The sequence below is a fragment of the Pleurodeles waltl genome, chromosome 11 (genome assembly GCF_031143425.1).
Source record: "Pleurodeles waltl isolate 20211129_DDA chromosome 11, aPleWal1.hap1.20221129, whole genome shotgun sequence".
Classification (NCBI taxonomy): Eukaryota; Metazoa; Chordata; class Amphibia; order Caudata; family Salamandridae; genus Pleurodeles; species Pleurodeles waltl.
In genome coordinates this window covers 472,793,699-472,810,681 of record NC_090450.1, presented here as the reverse complement: position 1 = coordinate 472,810,681, position 16,983 = coordinate 472,793,699, and the positions used below count along the sequence as shown (strand labels likewise).

Genomic DNA, 16,983 nt, shown 5'->3' with positions numbered 1-16,983 from the left:
ATTAAACGCAGCTTGTAATTTGGCAAAAGCTCAGCAAGCTGCCCACAACAGAACTCCCACTGTTCCTCAGTAATCTCAGGCTGGAGCTCCTCATTCCAATACAGCATAGATTTAGGCGTCACTTCCGGTGCCATGTTTTGCATATGGCGATAAATACGGGTTACTAGTTTACGGGGGGAAGGGGAGCTCACCACCACCTCCAAAGCTGTAAATACTGGTGGCGCGTCAGGGAAGCTATCGAATAGCGTCCGGCACGCCGCACGTAGTCTGTGGTATAGAAATAATTCAGAAAAAGGCACCGTACCTCCCTCTTCTGACGCAGGGGGAGGTATAAACTTACCATTGGGAAAAAGGTCAGCAAATGTGTGGAGATGCATTTTGTCAATCAGATGACTAGCTATCCCATCAGCCACACAAGGCAGCAACGGGTTATGCAATAGCGGAAGCGATGGAGCATACAACAGTGGGACCCCGGCCCTCTTGTGCAATTCCTCCCATACCCACTGCAGCATCCTAGCCGTATCTACTTCTGCTCTGGGACGCCCTGCCTTAGCGCATATCGCCACTCCAATTGGAAGGGGCGCCACCACATCGCGCTCCACTGCCACGTGAGGCTGAAAAGGGACCGGGTGGATCCAAAAATGCAAGAACTGAGCCTGAGCACAGAGGGCTTACAATTTTATATCTGGGGCGCCTAGACCTCCCCGTCGCAATGGCAGTGCCAGCGTGTCCCACGCCACTCTGGCCTGTCCACCTGCCCACACCAACTCCACCAGGCGTGACCACAAAGTGGCAAAGAAGTGTGCCGTAAGCGGTATAGGTATATTGACGAATAGGTAAAGGAATTTGGGTAACACTATCATTTTTGTAAGCGCAATCCGCCCAGTCAGTGACAGAGGCAGGGAAGCCCATAATTTCACTTTCTCGCTCAGCCACATCATTGCTCTGCCAAAGTTAAGGCCCCAAATCTCTGAAGGTCCCGGCTAATCCAAATTCCCAGATACTTGACCCCTCCCGCCTCCCAACGCAAAGGATATTCAGAGCGCACTTCCGTGGTGGCGTTTGTGAGAGGAAAGATAACTGATTTGGACCAGTTGATGAAGATACCTGCAAAGCCCTCAAAGCGGACAAATTCACGCAAGATGGGGTCCAAGTTATCCGAAGGATTGGTAAGGTAAAGGGTCACATCGTCCGCGTATAGTGATACTAGAAGGTTTCTAGAGCTGAATCCTATACCTCTTGCAGAATGATGTTGCCTAATCCTCGCTGCCAGCGGCTCCATAGCTATAACAAATAGCAGCAGGGATAAGGGGCAACCCTGCCTAGTACCACGCAAGATGGGGAAAGGCTCAGACACCAGGCCATTCACCCGCACTCTGGCTGTAGGCAATGTGTAGAGCAGGCGGATTTTCCTAATCAGCAACGTACTGAACCCCATCCTCTTTAAAACACAGAATAAATATGGCCATTCAATTGTATCAAAGGCCTTAGTGGCATCCAAAAACACCACGGCCGCTCTAATCTCGGGGTGTAGGTAATGTAATGCAGCGAAGATCATTCGCAGGTTATGGGAGGTCGCCCTTCCTGGTATAAAACCGGATTGGTCAGGGAGTGCGATCATCGACAGCATTGGTTGCACCCGGTTTGCAATCAATTTGGCCAAAATTTTCACATCTACATTAATAAGAGATAATGGTCGATATGAGTTTAGATCGTCAGCCGGTTTATCTGGCTTCAGCAGCGTGATAATCAGCGCTTCACGCATAGTGGCAGGCAACACCCCTCTTTCCAGGGCCTCCTCGTACACCGCCAGCAACCTGGGCGACAGCTCATCTGCGTATGCCTTATAGAAGGCTGTTGTCAGACCATCAGGTCCCGGTGCCTTGTCAGGCGGTAGGCTCCTGATGACTTGTGCCACATCTCCGGCGTCTATCGGGAGGTCCATATATTCTCTGTGGTTATTATTGAGCCATGCCAATGCAATGGAGTCTAGGTAGGGCTCCAACCCCACTGGACATGTATCATGAGTGTTGGTATATAACCGGGAATAAAACTTGGAGAATGCTCCTACAATGTTCTCCCTGTCAAGAAGCAGTTCGCCATCAGCTGTACGCAGTTCATGGATATAAGTCGCGGGACGAGGCGGTCTAATCATATTTGCCAGGACCTTACCCGGTCTCCCTCCTTCACCGTAACGCCTCGCCTCCGCATATTTCCCTAGAAACTTGACCTCCTGTAGCGCCTCCTCCTCATATTCCAATAATTTGGTTTTCAACAGCCCCGCCACCTCTGATTCTCCAGCCTCCAGGAAAGTGCGCTCAAGACATTTTATTTCAGTTTCCAGCCCCACCAGCGTACCCCTTATCGCCCTTAATACGTCGGGCTATACACTGGCCTCTAATGACGACCTTGAAGGCCTCCCACAGAGTCGCCTCTGTGTCCACCGATCCCTCATTGTGCCCAAAATAGTCAGTGATATCAGGCCGTATTTCCTCTCTGAATGCAGCATCAAGTAATGCATGGGGTGGGAGCCGCCACGAGAACGCCGGGAAAGGACCCCCGGGAAGCAGCAATTTCAGCATGCAGGGTGCATGGTCTGATAGCGTGTGGGGCATGTGCTCCGCCTGCGCCGTCCACAACGCTACATCCCGCGACACTAGCCAGAAGTCAAGACGGGACCACGCGCCGCTATAGGTTGACATACAAGTGCCCTCCCTCAGGTCCCCATGCCTACCTCGCCACACATCAACCAGCGCACCATCAAGCATTATATCCCGCAGCGCGGAGCCCGCCAACGGATTTAAAGAGCGAGCCACTCCCTTCCTATCCACTCTGTCATCAAGTATTGCATTAAAGTCGCCTCCCCATTTAATTGTATCGCACCCAGTGGCTTTCACTTGTCCCCACAACTTATGAAAGAAATCTGGAGAGTCAGCATTAGGCCCATACACAGCCACAAATATTACCGAAACACCACATACAACACCCTGTACCCAAACATATCGCCCCTCTGGGTCACACTGAACAACGCCCTCACGCCAGTCCAACCCACGTCGTATCAATATCGCCACCCCGAGCATAGTTGGAGTAGATAGCCGAGTAAACATGCCCCCATCTGGTATGGCGAAGTCTTTGGGCAGGGGCGGTGTTCAGATGAGTTTCCTGCAATAGGCAGACGTCCACACCATGTCGTACCAAATATGCATGTACCAACCTAGCCTTCCTGTGGTCATTGAGCCCCCTAACATTCCAGGTGAGACAGTTCAAGGTCTTATCTACTCTTGACATTTCTCATACACATCATGTAAAGTGCAGGAGATCATGTAGACAGTGACCCTACTGTACAATCAAGACACCACACAAATAGCATACGATAGATATTGGCAATAAACAACAAAATAACAACCCCAATTCGCCGCCCCCCACCCACTCCAACCCCCCAACCGGGTCGTAGGTTAACCATCCCCATACTATCCCCCAAAAGACATTTTACTAAACAAGGGAACATTCCCGAGAGGGTGTGGCGATGCCAGCTACTTCCCCGTATGTAACGGGGTGGCCGGAAGTTCTGCAGGGGAACCTCACCGCTCAGAACCTTATAATTTAGATCTATCTAGAATAGCAGATGACGGAAATTGAACCACAGGCTCCCCAAATGCATCACCCCCTCAAGCAAATAGAGGTCACATTTAAGTAAGAGTCATTCCCAAAGGATATGGTAAATTGGGCCCGCGTTTACTCATTGTCACTGAGCCTGCTATCCCTTGTCTCCGCAGCCTCTCTTGACTGTTGTGCGGATTTGCGACCCACATGTTTGGCAAACTTCATCGCTTCCTTGGCATCCGTGAATATGTGGGTAGACCTCTCAAAGGACACCTTTAATTTGGCCGGGTAGAGAAGGGAGTACGGGACATGCGCCTGTAGTAAAAGTCTCTTAGCAAGCAGAAACCCCCGGCGGGCAGCCTGCACAGCCGGGGTGAAGTCAGGGTAAAAGGAGATGCTGTTGCCCTTGTGCGTGATGGAACCTCTCTGCCTTGCCATTTTAAGGATCAAATCACGGTCTTGGTAGTTCAGGATTCTCGCAATTATAGGCCTGGGCGGCGCTCCAACAGGGGGTCTTTGGCCCAATGACCTATGTGCCCTTTACACCGCAAACATCGCCGAGAGGTCAGGGTCAAATAATTCGTGTAGGAGTTCAGTAATGTATGTTTCCATCTTATTTATGGCAGTGGTCTCCGGAATCCCCGTGATACGTAGATTATTGCGCCGGGACCGCGCTTCCAAGTCTTCATTTTTGGCCTGTATTATTCCCAGCAATTTGTCCATGTGTAGGAGCTGGTCCCTCGTTTCCACTTGAAACTCGTGACACTCAAACTGGCGAGCCTCAAGCGTGTCCAACCTCGTCTCATGTGTGGTCACCTGTGTTTTCACAGAGTCTAACTGAGTGGTAAGATTGTCCAGTTTAGTGTCGATATTCCTGAGGCTGGAGCACATCTCCAGCATCAATGTGCGCAAATCTTCACCCTGATCATCAGCGACTAGGTCGGGCCCCGCCGCCGCCTGGGAGCCCTGCTCCGACTCTCCCTGACGTGTAGAGCGCTTATTATAAAATTTCAGCTTAGGCTGCTTAGCATCATGTTTCCCCATGGCAGCCAGATATCCACCGGGTCACGCCGCGAGCCACCAGTCGTCCTACCACCACCTCCACTTCCAAGCAGTCGCAGCCGGGGACCTCTACCCTCCACACGGCGCTTTCGCTGACTGATTCCTCACTAATAAGCCGCTTAGTCGCCGCCAGCACCTCCACTGGGTTCCCTTAGACTGTTACTCCACGGTAGACCAAAACCTTTGCCAGGATGTAATCAAATGTCCACTATGCCATCCATGACCTTAGACCAATGGGGAGGGGAAGGCCCTTCAAGCACCCCCCGCACTCACGAGGCAATTGGGCCTGCCATAGCAGCGCCTGTCCCAACTGACCACCTTCAGCCTCCAGCCCAGCAGCGCTTGCTCGTAGGATCCCTGTCTCCTCACCTCTGCATCTCTGGAGCATGCCACCTGCGTCACCCGGGCAGACCAGGCACTACTAACACCACTGGTGCTTCAGCAGTCTTCACCCGTGCGCCCACGGCATCAGCAAGGTCCCGTGTCAATGCCCAACCGCACACGAGTTCTCGCACCGTCTCACTCTTAGGCCTGTGTTTTGGCTCCTAAATGGCGGCCGCCACCACCAGAGTCCGCCGCCTCCGCTCCCGCCGCGGGCACAACGACGGTGTCCAGTGGGCCGCCTCCGTGAGACGGAGTGCAGCCCTGGTGTCGCTCATGCAACTTTTTTGTTTTAGGGGTTCCTTGTTCCCGCCAGTGTCGTCCGTGCCGGCGGGCAGCGCCCCGACTTCTGGGCCGCCACCCAGCCGCGCGGCACCAAGGTCTCGGCTCCTAGGCTGCCCGGGGGCCGCCCCAGCACTCTGGCACCCACGGGATCGCCAGGCCAGCTGCTATACGTGCCTGGATCCACAACGTCCTGGCGCTGCCCTCTCTCGGGCCCCGCCAGTGCGTGCCCCGGGCCCGAGTCTCAGCGCTCCCAACAGCGTGCTCCGGCAGGTGCCTCCGACGGGCCCGTCCGCAGGCCGCGCGGTCCCCAGTTCCTCGTAGGCATTAGGGTATAAGCCTCTCGTATCTCCGCCTGTGCCCCACCGCCACCTGCAAACTTTTTACTGGTCCTGGCAGCTACGGCTCGTCCTCAAGTGAAGGATAATTAAAGGATTGCGTTCCGGCCGGCGGAGCTCACTCAAAGAGCGGCCATCTCGCTGCTCAGCAGGCCACGCCCCTACACTTCACATTCTTAATGGTGAAGTACAGATCTAGCCAGGCCATGCCCCAATGATTAATAGTGCTGTGAGTCACCTTTGAATGGAGATTCCACTTGTCGTCTACCACCTGATGTCTGCTCAGCTCATCTTGTCTGCCATTCAGGGACCCCAGTTGGTGGTTGGCTACCAGCAATATCTTCTACCCATCCACTCTCTCCCAGAGATGCCTCCTAGTACAGAATACCCAACTCTACCTCGTCCTGCTTGGTGCTGTATTACATGGTGGTCTTGTTGCCCATTAGGACCTGCACCAACCTTCCGATGATGATTGGCTGTCAATGCCAGGCAGACTGACTAAAGCTCCTAAAGTTCGATTTGGAACTAGCTCCCCACCAGAGACCAGAGGTCCCTTATGTCCACCTTTCATAGAAGACCTCTCCAAAAAAGTAATGATGCATTTGTAACAACAATTACAACTGAGTAGGGAAGGAAGAATGGCCTGCCAGGTGTTAGGATTCCACTGGTCTCCCACTGCATACGGTCCTGAACCATGTCTTATGAAATCTGGACAGACTCAGAGAGGCAGCTGCAGTGCTGTACCAACTGAAAGCCTAAGTTTCATTGCAAGGAGTGTATGTGCCATCTGGTACCTAAGAAGCCTAAGATCATCCTCACTGAGTCCCTGGACTGAACCCAAAACCTCAGGATCATATCCTGACTGTTCTGCACTTGCTGTGGTGGTGGAAAATCATTGAACGTTCCAGTGTCCAGGACTACCCTTACTAAGGAAATACTCTGCATAGAGCTCATTTGGAACTTCAGCCAGTTGTTGGAATACCCCAAAGAGATAAAGGGCATCATTGGGAGTGACAGGTAGCATTACTGGGACCGGATACTGGGTATGCAAATAAATGTGTCCTGGACATCATTCAGTCCCCTAGAGATAAAACAGAGAGGATAAGGAGCTGAGGGAGCAGATTTGTTGTTCTTCAGAAAGACATTCATCCCCTCAGTGAGTGTGGGTAGTAATAAAAGGTGGGGATGAAATAAAAAGCAGGGTGTAGCCTCTTTGAACAATCTGTAAAAATCATCAATCAGCACGAAGAATCTCCAAATGGAAAGTAAATCCTGTGTCATCGGACGATCGTGGGCCTGAGAAGGCAAAGCGAAGCTGCTTGTGGACCAACGCAGCAGGAGAGGAAGAGCTGGAGGTTTGCTGCCCCTGCTAGTGTGAATGGCCCCAGTCGCCACAACACCCTCTGCCCTGAAAGTGCTGAGTTTACTGTTGTACCACTTGGGGAGATCAATGCTGCTTGTAAGCTAGGCCCCTGCAATAGTCCTTAAACTTCCTACACTGCTGGTGGAATTGCCTGAATGGGGACGATTACTCAGAGGATCGAGCTGTGGCATGTCTATCATTGAATTGTTGGAGCATTGATTAAGCCTTCCCTCCAAACAGACTAGAGTTATCAAAGGGCATGCCCATAAAGGATGCTTAGACATCACCTGACAACCCAGTTGATTGCATCCAGGTATGCCTTTTAAACACCAAACTGGTGCCAATTGCATGCCCTATGCGGTCTGTTTTGTCCAGCACATATTTTGCTGCATCCTGCACATCCTGGACCATTTGGGCCAGTTGGTTCCTGTGGTACTCTGGAACAGCTGGCAAGATGTTAATGGACATGTTCAATAAGGCATGGGTGTATCTACGCAGAAGGCACACTGCATTCAAAGCGTAAATCCTGGCAGCTAAGGAAAAAAATCCATGTCAAAGGCTTCAATATGTTTAGGATCCTTATCTGCAGTGTTTGAAGAAAAATCATTTGAACTGACTTGTGGACACATGCACCACAAGACGTTCAGGTGCAGGGTGTCTTGTGAAAACGTCAGGGTCACCAGGGGCTGGTCGGTGCCATCTGGTCACTTGTCAGCTGACTGGAGGTGCAGACCATGTTTTTAATCAAAAGGCCATGAGAGTGTCCATAATAGGGTTGTTAAATGATAACATGGGTCCAGTTGACGCTGGACCTGGTTTAAAAACTTCAGTCAGTAAACTGTCTTTGGTTTCCAGAGTTGGCAAATGCAAATCTTTTATTTCTGTTGCTCTTTGCACAACTACAGTAAAAGGAGTTTTCTTCAGTTAGTGGACCAGGTGACGAGCCCAGCTCTCTCACTCTAGTGAGGTATCTAACCAACTGGAATTTTTTAAGTCTTAAAACTTCCTATCATCAGTGGATTGTGGGGGCCGGAATGTCTGCCTACTTGTCATCATCTGTGTTATGCGTGTTTCTTTACCGCATTGGACTTGGAACCAATGAGGGCTTCTGTCCTCTTATAGTACTGACATTTAGGAAGAGACTGAGACTAAAGGTCTGGCTGTTCAACCACTGGTTATGCCATAGTTATTTAATAGTGCAACATAGGTGTCTCATGGGCAAACGTTAGTTCTGGGTCAGAGAACAACATCACAGAGGCCACAGTAGAAGTCTAGACCAGCTTTGGCATGAGGATGAAAATTAGGCCTTGTATGGCAGTCAGCATCAGGGGGAGGGCCTTCTGGGGGCTCCTGCAGCTCCATGGGGCCCAAAGGAATGTCAAAAGGAGCCAGTTTTGCCTGAAATGTCTGTAGCATGGCCTCCTAGAAGGCCGCTATTTGCAGCAGGATCAACAAAGGGCCATGAAATATTTGGGTACAGCTCGAAGTCAGAAGACACCAGACTCTTAAAATGGTACCCTTGTGACTTGCGTTTATAACGTGGGTCTCTAATTGGCAGAGGTAAGCACCCTGTCCAAGTAGCGACCACAATCCTAGTCAGAGTAAGGCACATCACACCCTAAATTATCCTCTGCTCACCCTCTGGTAGCTTGGCACACAGCAGTCAGGCTTAACATAGGAGGCAATGTATTAAGTATTTGTGAAATACTTAAATAATAACACAGTGATAACACCACAAAAAGACTCCACACTATGTTACAAAAATAGATAATGGTTTTATAAATGGAAAAAGACCAAAACTACATAAATCTATCCAGAAGTTGAGATATGATTTTTTAAAGATTTAAGACAAGCATAGTGCTTAGAAGCAAATAGCGCTCCAAGAGTAGGTCATGCTGGACCGGAACAAAGTCATGAGTTCAAGCTGCCAGCAATGGAGCGCAGGCCAGATACAGGACCCATGCAGACCACAGCAGAAAAGTACCTTGATCCTGGTTGCAACAGCAAGATGCATTGTTCATTCCCACCCAGATGAGGTGTTGCACCATATTTGTCCACACAACTGTAGTGATGCATTGGGTCCGTGAGCAAAATGTCAGTCCTAAGTGTGGCAGTTCCGAATGAGATACTCTGGGTTTCCCTACGCTGTAGAGGTGATGTGTCGATCTTCTACCCGTGGTGGTGGCAATGCGTCACTTCCAGAGCGATGCAGCCAATCCTTGTGAGATGCGCTGATCCGATTCACGCAAAAGCAGCGATGCGTCAATTTTACGTCTCACAGTAGAGGATGCTTCTGTTCCATTGAAGCAAACCTCTAGGTGCACTTCCAAGGACCCAGGGTGGACTGGGATGGCACCACCTGGCAGGACAGACTCATCAGCAGATGAGCCCAACGGTCGGAACCGGAGGGTTCTAAGTCTTTATTTTCTTGAGACTTAGGCAACAGGAGGAAAACCAGCAAGCCCTTGTAGACACTCTGGGGTCAAGTGATGCAGGTCCAATCCTTCTCACACAGGCAGGGGAACAGCAGGCAGCAGGGCAGTTCAGTGAGGCAAGAGCAAAGCAAGGCAGATTTCAGCAAAGCAGCAATCCAGCACATTAGCAATGCTTTCAGCACTGCAGTTCGTCTTCCTGGCAGAGTAGTTACTGGTCCAAAAGTGTAGGGCTCTAGTGCTGTGCCTTTGAAGTGGGGAGACTTCAAAGAAAAGCTTTGAAGTGCATGAAATCCCTGCCCATCTGGCCCTGGTTCCGGGCTCAGTAAAGGGGGCTATGCAGCTCTTTGAGTGGTGACAGGCCCAGCCCTTTTAGGTCCCTCCCATCTAGCCCAGGATGGCCATTATCCTGGTGATGGGCCATCAGGAAGTGAGTGGCCAATTAGACACACCTAAGCTCCCTTTCTGTGTGGCTGCCAAGAGGGAATGCACAAAGTCCAGCTGTCACCCACTCCAGACGTACTGCAGACAGTCAGAAGACACAAAGGCCCTCATTCGGACCTTGGCGGGCGGCGGAGGCCGCCCGCCAAAGTCCCGCCGTCAGGTTACCGTTCCGCGGTCGAAAGACCGTGGCGGTAATTCTGACTTTCCCGCTGGGCTGGCGGGCGGCCGCCTTCAGGCCGCCCGCCAGCCCAGCGGGAAAGAGGCTTCCACGATGAAGCCGGCTCGGAATCGAGCCGGCGGAGTGGAAGCTGTGCGACGGGTGCATTTGCACCCGTCGCGTACTTCACTGTCTGCGCAGCAGACAGTGAAATACATTTAGGGGCCCTCTTACGGGGGCCCCTGCAGTGCCCATGCCAGTGGCATGGGCACTGCAGGGGCCCCCAGGGGCCCCGCGACCCCCCTACCGCCATCCGGTTCCCGGCGGGAGAACCGCCGGGAACTGGATGGCGGTAGGGGGGGTCGGAATCCCCTCGGCGGCGCAGCTAGCTGCGCAGCCTTGGAGGATTCCAATGGGCGGCGGTACACTGGCGGGAGCCCGCCAGTGTTGCCGGTCCGACCGCGGCTTTACCGCCGCGGTCGGAATGCCCATTGGAGCACCGCCGGCCTGTCGGCGGTGCTCCCGCGGTCCTCCAACCCGGCGGTCATGGACCGCCAGGGTTGGAATGACCACCAAAATGGCTTAAGTAAAGAAAAAGCCCACTTTCTAAAAGTGGCATTTTTAGACTTGGAACCTAAAATCCAACTTCATCATAAGTTGTGATTTTAGAGTGTGAATCCAGGGACACCAAACTCGAAATATGCATCTTGTCCCAATTAGAAATTACACACATAGAATGTTAAGGTAATCCCAATGCTAACCCACAGGAGAGATAGGCCTTTCAGTAACGAAAAACAAACTAGAGAGTTTTTCACTACTAGGACATGTTAAGCTTAAAAGTACATGTCCTACCTTTTAAGTACATTGCACCTGCCATTGGGATTGCCTATTTTCTACCTTAGGGGTGATGTATGTGTATGAAAAGAGAAGGTGTAGGCCTGGAAAGAGGTTTACCTTGCCAGGTCGAACTGGCAGTGTAGACAGCACACACAGGCTCTGTGGTGGTAGGCCTCAGACATGGTTAAGAGGCTACTTATGTGGGTGGCACAATCAGTGCTGCACACCCAGTAGTAGCATTTAATTTACAGGTCCTGGGCACATGTAGTGCACTTTACTAGGGACTTATAAGTAAATTAAATATGTCACTTAGGTATGAGTCAATTGTACCATGTTTTAGGGAGAGAGCACATGCGCTTCAGCACTGGTTAGCAGTGGTAAAATGCTCAGAGTCCTAAAGACAGCAAAAACAAGATCAGAAAAATGGAGGAGGTAGGCAAAAAGTTGGGGGGAAGACCACCCTAAGGCTGTCAGGTCTAACACGTGCCAAGCTTCCCATGTGTCTTTCTTGCACATAGGGTGCATTTTTTACTTTGACTTACTGGAAGACTTGGAGTAGCAATGATACTTCGCATAGGACTGGCCTTGTGAATGCACCTAAGAAATAGAGCAAAAGCGTTATTTCTGCATCACAGTTGCATCCAATTGTTTTAGGGGGAGACATCTTCCCGGGCACAATGACTGTAATAATATTTGTGATGTTGTAAAACCAACAATATTGGTATTGGAACTCCCGATCCACACTGAAGAGCACAGAAAAAAAGGAACTAATGTCAGCACGTAGGGGAGGTGCTTTTATGCAGCTCTGCTCCTTCACATATCAGGTGGTATGAAGTCATCGCAGAGCCTATGGTGCCACCTAGCAGCATGCTGGGAGCCCTGCTGAAAAAATATCCAGATTCAGCCTGCCACCTGGGAATATTCTAAAGGTGAGGAATCTGCTGTTAGAAGTATTTATTATAAAGAAGTCTCAGTGACATTTGAGATTCGAAGTAGTACTGCAACTGACAAACAGAAATGCTAAAATAAATCCAGTTTCCATAATCCCTCCATGAAAAAATAATAGTTAAAGGGATAATGACGCGATTACCAGTACTGACCAATCACAGTAAAAGTCCAACACTAGCAAAAGCTGGTTGTTAGTGAGAATGGATAGTTTGTGTATGGCAGCAAAAGAGTAGCAACACTGGTCCCACCATATAGAGCTTACATGGCCTGAAATACTTTATAACATAATCCATACTGGTTTGAAATATAGTGTGCTCATGCTGTACTTAACAGTGCCTCCACTCTACTACGAACCCAATATTGTAGGTGAATGTGTCCCAATGTATACTTAAACAAGGTCAATTTGCATGTTTAACAAGGCCTCTTATGGTTCTGTCTTTGTAATTGTTGGGGTGTTTTTGATTATCACATTGCCTTTGACTTTGAACAGGCCATGGCCTTTTATCCGTGACTTCTGGTTTGCTTGAAATTCAGGTGCCTGCTAGTATCCTCTTTCTTGTTTGGGGTCCTATAATTAGAGTGTGGCTGCCAGTGCTTCTGCTGCTGTTGTCTGGGGAAATCGTGGTCCAAGACTGCCCCAGGAGAAGAAGGAGGGGCTCCCTTTAGTATACCTCACTGCGTTCTATTAAAGAGCCCCACCACCTCCCGCAGCGCGGGTGCCTGTGCTGTTGCTGCTCTGTTGTCTGGGGGACTCACGGTCCCAGACTACCCCAGGAGAAGGATGGGCTGCTTTCAGTTTACCGGGCTGCATGCTATTAAAGCGCCCTACCACCTCCTGTGGTGCAGGTGCCTGTGCTGTTGCTGCTCTGTTGTCCAGGGGACTTGTGGTCCCAGCAGAAAGAAAGGCTCCCTTCAGCTTCCTGCGGCGTGCGGTATTAAAGCGCCCTACCACCTCCTGCGGTGCAGGTGCCTGTGTTGTTGCTGCTCTGTTGCATGCTATTAAAGGTGCCCTAGCACCTCCTGCAGCTCAGAACTCGTGTGGTCTGTGCACGGGCAGGCCTGTCCGCACCCGGCAGTGACAGGAAGGGACAGTGCAAGGCCACCCCCCTTGGTCCCTCTGCTCAGTGAAGCAGCCCTTTAGACTCAGTGAGTATCCCCTTGGGGTTTTAATGTCATGGGCAAAAGGAAGGCTGTCAATTCTGTCCCTGGAAGTGGCAAGGAGCATAAACTGGCACAGAAACATGATGCTGAAAAATGCACGCTAACAAACATTGATGATTTGATCAAGGAGGTAGAAGATATACTTACCAAAGATTTAAAACAACCTGGCATACAAAGTACAAAATAGAAGATACCTTATATTTATTAAGGGGAAGGTACATAAGCCAGGTCACACCCTGTCAACTTTGCAATTGGCAACTACCTTGGATCTCCTAGCCAAAAGATCTGGCCAAGAAACTTCATGCCTCCCAAAATCTCCCAAACGCTCAGCCTCTCTCGACTCAAAGTCAGTCAGCTGAACCTTTTTCCACATGTACTCTATTATGCTCCAGTTGATTTGTTCCATTGGCCAATCCCACACATGAGGGTCTTCTATCCCCTAAGTCTGCTACACCATCTGGTAAAACAAGCTCAGAGGATCACTTTCCGTTGGTTAATATCTTGAGGAACAAACTTGATGCTATGAAATCTACAGTTCGGGAACTGTGCCTCATTGTAAGGGAGCTTTTGCAAGCGAATGGCAGCTCTCCTCAAGGAACCTTGGACTCTAAGCCTCGGCATCTTGTGAAATTATCAAGCTGCCAGCAAAGACTAATAAACTTGGCAGTGGGGGACCAGGTGGACAACTAAACTCAAGTAACTCTACTTTTAATGCTATGCCAGTTGGGCTATTCACAAAAAGAGCTGATCGTGGACTTGCAGGTGTGGGAAGTGCACTAGCTCCAAAGTAAAGGCTGTACACAAATATAGGAGCTTATTCATCACCCTGAGGTATCTAAGACCCCGCTAAACGCATGCATCTTCCAGACAGGCTTAGTTTTACAACCTGGGCACAGACTCCATCAGTATCTGACCGCAAAGTTGTTTACCTGCCTAAGCAGACTAAGCAACCCTTTGCCTATATGACCCATGTTCCAAACTCAAGGCAGGCCAAAAGGACACCACCAAGTCCCTGTTTAACAAAGTGACCTTCTGGATTCGCCCCCAGCTAAACTGCCTCGCCTTAATACACTCTGACATCACACATGCACAGTGTTTGCCAAGTCATAGTGATGAACTTGACAATATTAAATTGTTTTTGAGGAGTCACACCATAGCAAAGAGACTTTTATCTCTGGATGCCCAAACGTTTTCACCTCCTGGTTCTAACATTCAAGTAAAAAGTGACTTGAGTGAGCGATCTCCTAGGTTTCTTTTGCCCCGGAATCCTCATCTAATGAGTACGTTTGCCCTGATAACAACTTCTAATCAGCCTAGCAATACAGGCAGTGCCATTGATGTAGCCCACTCGACCTGATTTAGATTTTGGAGGAGGGAATACTCCATCACAAATGTGACTGAGAACTCGTCCGCTGTATTATGACCCCCTCGGATATAATGGGATTGTAATGGGGCAGACAGGATATCCGTCACGTTTGTGATGGAGTATTCCTCTTCACCAATATCTAAATCATGTCCGCAATCTCCCCAGATGCTGCCTGTTCTGTATAAACCCTGTTAAAAGAGATTGATTGACTACTTCAAGTCAAGCCAACTAACAAGTCAGAGGGTATCTCTAAGCTTTATCATTGCCCCTTAAACCATGGACTGACTGTCCACTCTTTATCAACATTAATGCCAATGATTCATATATACAGCAATGCACCTCTCACAGAATCAGTACCCAAATCACAGTAATAAATACCAATATCTCCGTCCTAGTTAAACCTGGACAGTCTCTATTAGGCATTCCCCCAAAGGAGCACTGCAAATGGGCTTTTGCCCCCTCTCCTATTACTATCTTGGAGCACTGCAGGCTTGCGTGGGAAGATTATTGATCCTGACTAGCGAGTCTTTATTAATAACTGTGATATAGTACTTTTGCAAGAGACATGGGATATAGAAAAATACAATAGATTGGGTTACTCGAACATTAGTATAGAAGCAGTGCCTTCCCAAAGCTGGTCGTCCCTCTGCTGGCCTGTTAATTTGGGTCAAAAATATGCCTAATGTATCCATAGAATATAATACAGCTATAAAAGGTGTAGATTGACAGTAATGGCATTGTAGGCTTGTCTATGAAGGGCAGTAATGGCAGTTGTGCACAACTGTACAGTGGAACAGAGAATCTCCAACTTTAAAAATGCTTGCCCACCATCTCTTCCACAGAACGAACAATGTGCCTCACTTTATTGCTGGAGACTTTAAAACCACCTTTGAAACGCTTCATGGCTTTGCGTCAGTTACCAATTTCGAAGACAAAATTAGAGGCATTCCATTGTTGAACAGCGAGCCTAAATCTCCATGAACTGCTCCTGCCACGCAGCTATTATTAATTACCTTGGCCCATGACTTGCATGCATGCAATGGGAGATTCATTTCAGACAAATGGTGTGCCCATACATTTGTACGGGGCACCAGCCAGAGCAGAATTTACTATATACTCCTTGACACTGATCTTTGACATGTAGTGTTAGATTTTGAAATTGTGTCTAGATAGGATAGAAATCATAATGCCCTTAAACTTTTACTGAGAGGCAGCCAGTTTAGAAATAATATCGTTGAGGGTGCACTATCAGAGATGACTATAACCCTGAGGAACAACAGAACATCCATCAAATGGTCAAAGTTAAGTCTTGACCTTGGCTTTTTCCGCAAATGTATAAAAACCTTTAGTGCCACACTTGAGCCCCTTATAGAGAAGTCCTTAGACACTGCTTGTTACTTGATCCTCATTTTTTATTTATGGATCTGAATTACTTATGTACAAAGGAGTTCAAACAAAGGGCAACTAATTGAAGCTGTCAAGCAAGGTATCCAAGAGGCAATTAGTTTAGCACATACTAACTACAAGCAGATTATGACATCTACCAAACAGAATTGGATTGATTCAAACTGGTTAGCCTTGGTTGAGGCATTGCAAAATAGAGATTCCCAGACTTTCTGGCATATATTTGCACACAATAGCCCTAAACCCTACAGCTCTATGGAACTTTCCGAAAACCACAGAAATGGGTTGACAGTTTTACAGATACGTACATACAAACTAGTTCAGGGGCTACTGTGGCAAGGTTAAATGTACAGGATTTGGTGACCAAAACCGACAATGATGTTGTCCACTTCACACTGGATGACACATGTAGGGCTATTCAGTCCCTTTGGCCTGGGAAGGCACCAGCCCTGACAAAGTCCCTGGTGATTTGTTCCACTCAGATCTTACAATATGAAGCCCCTACATAAACGCACTTTCAAACAGGATTATGGACGAAGGAAAGATCCCTGACTCATGACACGGTGCTGAGATAATCCCACTGTTCAAAACAGGTGATAGAACAGCCCCGAATAACTATTGGCCCTCAGTCTCATCGACAATCTCCAGAAGGTGTTCTGTTGGAAAGTTTTGGTCAAACTACTCAACTGGATAGCAGAAGCTTCTCTTCTGTCCCTTTCCAGGTCTGCCCCCTTCCTAGGGTAAGCATAATCAACCAGGTCTCTTTTGATTCAATCTCATTGCATTGACATATCTTAGGCCCTATGGTACACTCTTGCAAAAATGGTCATCAATCCGGCTCTATTAGATGTGCTCATTAGGTGACATAAGAACAATTTTGCACACGTTAGATGGGTGGTTAGTTGACTGACCGTGTAACAGTTAAGCAAGGGGTACATCAGGGATGTGTTTTTGCTCCAACCTTGTTCTCCCTGTATGGAATTGACATAGTCAACTTTCTTACCACTTGTGTTCATGATTCCCCTAGGTTGGGTGGTTCTTAAATCCCAGCCATGCTGTTTGTATATGATACTCTTCTGTTGTCTCGAACCCTGGCTGAGTTCCAAAATCTACTCAGCAAATTTGCTGACTTTTGTGACTATCGAGGTCTGGAAGTAAAAAACTACAAAAACTAGGATCATGGTGTTCAAACCTCACAGGACAGG

At 48.9% G+C, this 16,983-nt stretch overlaps 1 protein-coding gene across 1 annotated transcript in view; it reads right to left on the bottom strand.

Moving 5' to 3' along the window:
- Positions 1–16,983, bottom strand: part of LOC138265784 (gamma-glutamyl hydrolase-like) — a 189,092-nt gene that overhangs the window by 5,932 nt on the left and 166,177 nt on the right. The gene's annotated exons all lie outside the window — the stretch shown is intronic.